The sequence below is a fragment of the Camellia sinensis genome, chromosome 13, assembly GCF_055761805.1.
Source record: "Camellia sinensis isolate YWXY chromosome 13, ASM5576180v1, whole genome shotgun sequence".
Classification (NCBI taxonomy): domain Eukaryota; kingdom Viridiplantae; phylum Streptophyta; class Magnoliopsida; order Ericales; family Theaceae; genus Camellia; species Camellia sinensis.
The window spans coordinates 66,192,710-66,199,327 of NC_138973.1; positions in this window are offsets into that span (position 1 = coordinate 66,192,710).

A 6,618-nucleotide genomic window follows, 5' to 3' on the forward strand; every position below is an offset into this window, starting at 1 on the left:
AGGAACAAAGAAATCCCACTAGTGAAAGTTGATTGGCAAAACCATGGTGGTGTGTATGCCACTTGGGAAAGAGAAGACGATATGATGAAACGGTATCCTGAATTGTTCCCTCTGGATCCACTATTCTTCCTAAATGAAGGTAATTCGAGTTTGGAGGACCAAACTCTTTGTAAGGAGGGAAGACTATGACAACCCTCACCTCCGATTACTACTAAACTGTGACTGAACATGATTAAGTAACTGACTTGACTGACATTCTGAATTGATTGATTGAGTGTATTAGTTTAAATGCATTTCTATCTGTTTGACTATTAATTGATCTGTTCATGTTTTAAGTGTCGAACTGTGAATTGAAGGCCTTATCGGTAGCCGAATCTGAAATTGATTGATGTTTTATGTTAATTAGAATTTATGTGATTTTATGGTAGATTTAATTGAAATGTGATTTGGTTTAATTAAATCAGATTAAATAAGGTTAAATTACATTAGATTGGCTTTATTACCAAATTGCCACTTAGTGGACAATCTTAGACCATTCTTTTTCTACTTCCCTCATGTTTGATATGCCTTTCATTTCCTCTAGAGACCAAAAACGTGAGAGAGAGCTAGAGAGTTGGAAGTAAGCTTGAGTTTATCAAAATTTGCTTGAGACTTAGAAGATTTGAAGGATTCATTGCATATTTGAGCTTCTACCCTTGAAATTGAGGACCTAAGGTAGGAGAATCATCTTCTTGAACTTGAATTCTAGTTGTGTCTTGCGTGGTCCATGAGCCATTAGTGATCTAAGTCTAGAATTGGTTTTAAATTGTTGAATTGAAGCTTGTATCATGCATGCATGTACGCATTGGTGAGTTTTGAGGTTGTTTTCATGGAAATTCTTACATGCATGTCTATATCCTAGCTATGGTCCATGAATTCATCGTGTTTTTGAGTGAATTGACTCATTTGATCAAGTATTTGAAGCTTTGATTTCAATTAAACACTTGCATATTACATATACATTATGTTCATGAGGTTTTGTTTGGATTTTTGTTTAATTGAACTACCTTTGGGCTTTGATTTTGCAAATTGATCTTTGAAACATGACATATTATGAGTTTTAAAGTGTTTTCCTGAAAATTAGCCCCAAAAGGATCGGATTTGATGTTTGAAATGTTGAATTTGAGCTTGGAGGTTCAATCTAGAAATTCCAGATTTTGGACCCACGCTCGAGCGTAAGACTTCACGCTCGACCGTACACTCTAAGTACATGCATCCCGCTCGAGCGGGAAAAGTAACGCTGGAGCTGAAATGCGTATATTCAGTACTTTTCATACGTTTACAGTCCGGTCGAGCGAGGGAATGCATGCTCGAGCGAGGACTTGTGTCTCACACTCGAGCGGAGGTCGAGCGCCCATCGAGCGTGAATTGCATGCATCCAGTACTTTTCATGAGTTTACAGTCCGCTCGAGCGAAGGAAGTCACGCTCGAGCGGGGATCTTTTGTCTGCATGTCCGCTCGAGCGTAGAAAGCCACGCTCGAGCGAGACCCCTGTTTTCTGAAAATTTTGAAAAGTGTTTTAAAGTGCATCTTTGCATCCTCATTCCATCCTAGGCATTCCTAGGCCATGTTTAAGGCATCTTAATGAGGATATTGATGTAGAACCACACCAAGATAAGTTAAGGGTTAAGTTATCAAACCCGAGTGTGTAACTTAGTGTGTGTTTATTCTGTAACTGTGTAGGGTTGGCATCCGAGGACGCTCACTAGCCTCTCTGTAGTCCAGTATTCTGTGAGTAACAATGTTGTAAAGATATGTTCAATCATGAATATTTTCCGAATGATCAACTGTACTGCTTTCTGAAATAATATTTCTTACTGAATGAATGTTTGTCCTATTTGTGAATTGTATTCGTGGCATCCATAGCAATTTACTGTTACTATACTGTTACTGCTACTGTCACAGAGATCTCTGTCGGTTCCCATGTTTAGAACCACTACTGTTTACTGTTATGATGGCCATCAACTGACTGTTTGGTTTGTTAAGGCCTACTGTACTGTTTGCTATTGGATGTACCACATATAACTATTATGACTTCTAAATGACTGATATGACTGTTTAATGACTGAAAGGACATTCATTCTTAATCTCTTTACACAACTGTTATTCACTGGGTTTTAGCTCACTGTTTATATATATATATATATATATATATTTATATATATTAGGGGTGGGCGCGGGTCGGTTGCGGCCACGGAACCTCCAATCCGTCATCCGTCCGCCAGATTGGCGGATTGAAGAAAATCAATCCGCATCCGTCCGCCAATCCGGCGGATGTGGATTGAGCGGATTGGCGGTTTGGCGGATGGATGCGAATCGGTTTGGCGGTTTAAAATTTTATAAATTTTCAACATAATCCAACTTGTGCACTTCCTCAAACGAAAAAAGAAAAAAAAGAAAAAGAAAGTATTACAGTCAATGACTTAAAAAAATATTACAATCACTGTATGCCTTATCCAAAGAAAAAAAGTTTGAAACTTTAGAATATCATGATCACTGCATGCCTCATCCACATATTACAATCACAGTATGATTCATCCCCATAAAGTATTACAATCTGTGATTCTTAAAATATAATAACAATTCAAATCACCAAAACCATGAACAGAGCAGTAGTAGAGATTGAATGTCTCTGTATTGTTACATCTACATATGTTTTTGAAAACAAAAACCAACCAGTATATATCATATTTTCTATTTATTATTTTTAGAGTTACATTTAAAAACTAAAAAATATATATGAATAATACGTTTATTTTTTTCAATTCAAAAAATATATTCAAGTTGAAAACTTTTTTTCAACAGAATATTTAAACTCTTTTTCAATTGAAAATACAAATATAATATTTAAACAAATTAAAAATACAAAGTCTTATAAATTACTAGGGGTGCTCGCGATATGGCGGTTTGGCGGTTCGGTTGCGGCCAAAAAATCTCAAATCCGCCATCCGTCCGCCAAATTGGCGGATTTGAGAAAATCAATCCGCAACCGTCCGCTCGTCATCACGCATCCGTCCAAAATGCGGCGGATCGGTTTGGTTCGGTCGGTTTTGGCGGATCGGTATATCCGCTACTCACCCCTAATATATATAGGTGTTCGGGCACCGAATCGAAGCTAGGAGCATTGGGTTAAACTCCCTTTTTGTCTAGCCAACCAATGTGCCTCACTGCGAGGTTCCAAGTGTACTCAAGCTAAGGCTGTTTTGGGGTGTTTTAGATTCTCCCTTTCTGCTTCTATTTTGTATAAAAGGTTAAGACTTGTACTGTACTGTCATGGTAAGGATTTGGTCCTTAACCTGAATGTCTGTATATGATGTATGTACATACTGCTTTTGTTCCGAATGTGAATGTGTTATGGAAAGTCTTTTTGCATACAGATTGTCACAACTCATTGGACATATTTCATTTACTGTTTTGGCTTCCGCTAGCCCCTGTATTCTGTATTACTATTAAGCAGGCATTTGGTAATCACGGATTACTGGCCGGTTACGGTGCTAAACCCATAGGGGCGGGTTTGGGTTGTGACAATAACTATATTTCACATTTTTACTGTGCTAAAATCATTAACTAACATAGTTGTTAAGACACTTGTTTTAATTATTTTTATTTTATTAATTATATTTATATATTGTGCTAGTCATAATTTTTATTAGGGTATTATTAATTTTAATTATAAAAATCTAATTGGTCTCCCCTCTTAGGTTATCTTTTGGGTAACACATACCATAATTTGGTTTTTTTTTATAAATTCAGAAGAAATGTTAATGACTCATAAATTCACCCAAAATGATATGATAATAGAATTGAGATCGATATCTTTGGATGTATGATAAATCAAAAAAAGAAAAAGAAAATAAGTGTAAAATGTAATTATATTTCATTCATATTTCACTTACTTTTTTGTTTTTTTTTTTCCGAATTAATCTCAAAATTTATGATCAAACATAGCATAAGACAAAAATCAAAAATCAAAAAAAAAAAAAAAAACATGGTTTATATACACGTGAGAGACCAACATCAATGTTCAACGTGGTGAAGTAGGTCCAGGCAGCTCAGTCGGATTGATTAATTGGATACATTACGGGTTGGCTTTCACAAGATTTTCCATCAATGCATTTGAATCCATGGTCCACACATTCATATGACATTCATACCGAAAACGTGCTGAATTTGAATTTAATCAAATTTCCTGATATGGAACGATTATGCTGTCTGTCTGTATATATATATATATATATAGATATATGGGTCCAATAACAAGGATTGCGTTTGTTTATACAAAATCATAACCCGAAACTCAATGGCCACACAACCCAACCACATGCTTTCACACTCATCTAATAATTTCTGCTCCTCTAAAAAAATGTGAGTTTGTTTTATTTTTCATTTTTTTTTTAATTTTTTTTTTTATGTCCCTGTGCTGGTGAAACAATATTGCTATAATAATCACATTATCCTATCATATTTTGTATATCAGGCATGTTTGATTGGGTGGATTAGAACATGGGATTAAGATTATTAATCCGTTGGCCCAATTATCCTATATTTGTTTTAACATTTTTGTTTAGGATAATTAATCTAACAAATTTGTAAGATTATTAGTAATGGGGTAGGGGTGGAATTATTAATCCAATTGGATAGTGAATACTACACTAATTTAATAGGATTATTAATACTTCACTATTAAGCTTATGAATCAAGCATGACCATTATGTATTGTATCATTACTGTATTGAAAGAGAACATGAATGAGAGAACTTTTAAATTAATAAAATAATGACATATAAAATAACATAGAAAATGTGGAAAGTTAATATAATATTATGATACCAATTATTGGTGGATGAAAATGGGATCAAAGACTAGAAATAAAAATAACCACCCTGAGCGCTAGACCCGCCTATTTTAGTGAATTTAAAAAAAAAAAAAAAAGATATTTATATAATTTGTAGATGTTTTTAGATCATATCAACTTGAAAAATAAAAAATTTGCAAAATAAATAAAATTAATTGTTGCTAAACAAATTTATAGTAAGATTCATTGCATACACGTATAGATTTATTATTAATTAATAACATTAATGTCAATAATAAGATGATATTACCATTAGATTTTAATTTTGACTGAGAAAGTCAAAAACATTGGCTGCCACAGCCAGTGCAATCCATGGCCAACCTCTTCCTTGCACTCAACCACTGCCAGTCTGCCACACCAAACATGGGGACTTTTTTGGAATGTAGTCCAAATTCTAAATGAAATTATTAGATATGAGAAAAATATCTCCATGCACAATTTCTTTTTCTTTGACTCTTTGAATCTCTCATTTTTATTTTAATATTTTTGTGTCTATAATCTCATAAAATTACTGATATAACAAAGAAATAATATTTTATTAGATAAATACATTACAAGAAGGGAAGAGAAGGAAAGGAAAGCAAAAAAAAAAAAAAAAAAAGCATCAAATTGGAAAAGCCAAATGACAAATCCCATTCAATACAAAGGCCCTGTTTGATAGGGTTTATTTCAGCTTTTAATTTAATTTAAGCTATTTTAATATGTTTGGTTCAGTTTAACAATACAGCTTATAACTTTTTTGTAAGTCAAAAATCAACTTATTTTTCGAGTGGGGGAGGAGAAACTTAATTTATAAGTCAAAAATCAGCTTATGTTCACAGTTATAAGTTATAAACTATTAAACTATAAGATATATGCCCCGTTTGGTAGAGCTGTGAGAAAGTAATTATAGCTTATAGCTTAACAGCTTATAACTTATAGCTGTGAACATAAACTGATTTTTGACTTATAAATTAAGCTTCTCCTCCTCTACTTAAAGAATAAGTTGATTTTTGACTTACAAAAAGCTATAAGCTGTATTGTTAAGCTAAAGCAAATACATCAAAATAGCTTAAATTAAGCTAAGGCCTGGTTTGGGAACGGGCTATTTTAGTAACTTTTTGACTTTTTATGAAAAAATGTGCAAAAAAGTAAAGAAGTGATGTGACAAGTTTTAGTTGGCTTTTTGACTTTTGGGCTAAAATAGTCACTCTCCCAAACGAGGCCTAAAAGTTGAAACATGCTGGAAATAAGTCCTACCAAACAGGACCGTAATCATTTTTTTACAACTCTACCAAATGGGGCCAAAATTTGGTCGGCAAGAAGCCAACGTACAAGAAACAACACCCAACTCCTACACCCAACACTATGCAAATTTTTTCAACCAAAAAGTTTCTCCACAATACTTTCACTTTGAGAGTATTGACCTTCCATTTTGAACTGTTTCTTCAAACTTTCATTTTTTGTTGTTATATTTTCCTCTCTGATTACTCTCGATACACCTTCATCTCTACAATTGGTAGCTCAAGATTAGAAATTTCACCCTCTTGCAAAAACACCAATTCGATATTTTCTTTGCTCTCAACACCTTGACAAAAAGGAAGAACCAAAAGAAATAAAACTAGTAGGCTTTTCAGACCCATCTAACTCTTCCTTCTTACATGTATTTGACTTTGCAGACTTGCCTAACTCTTCCTTCTTACGTACCCTCCAAATCTTTTATCAAAGATGAACACCGCCCAACT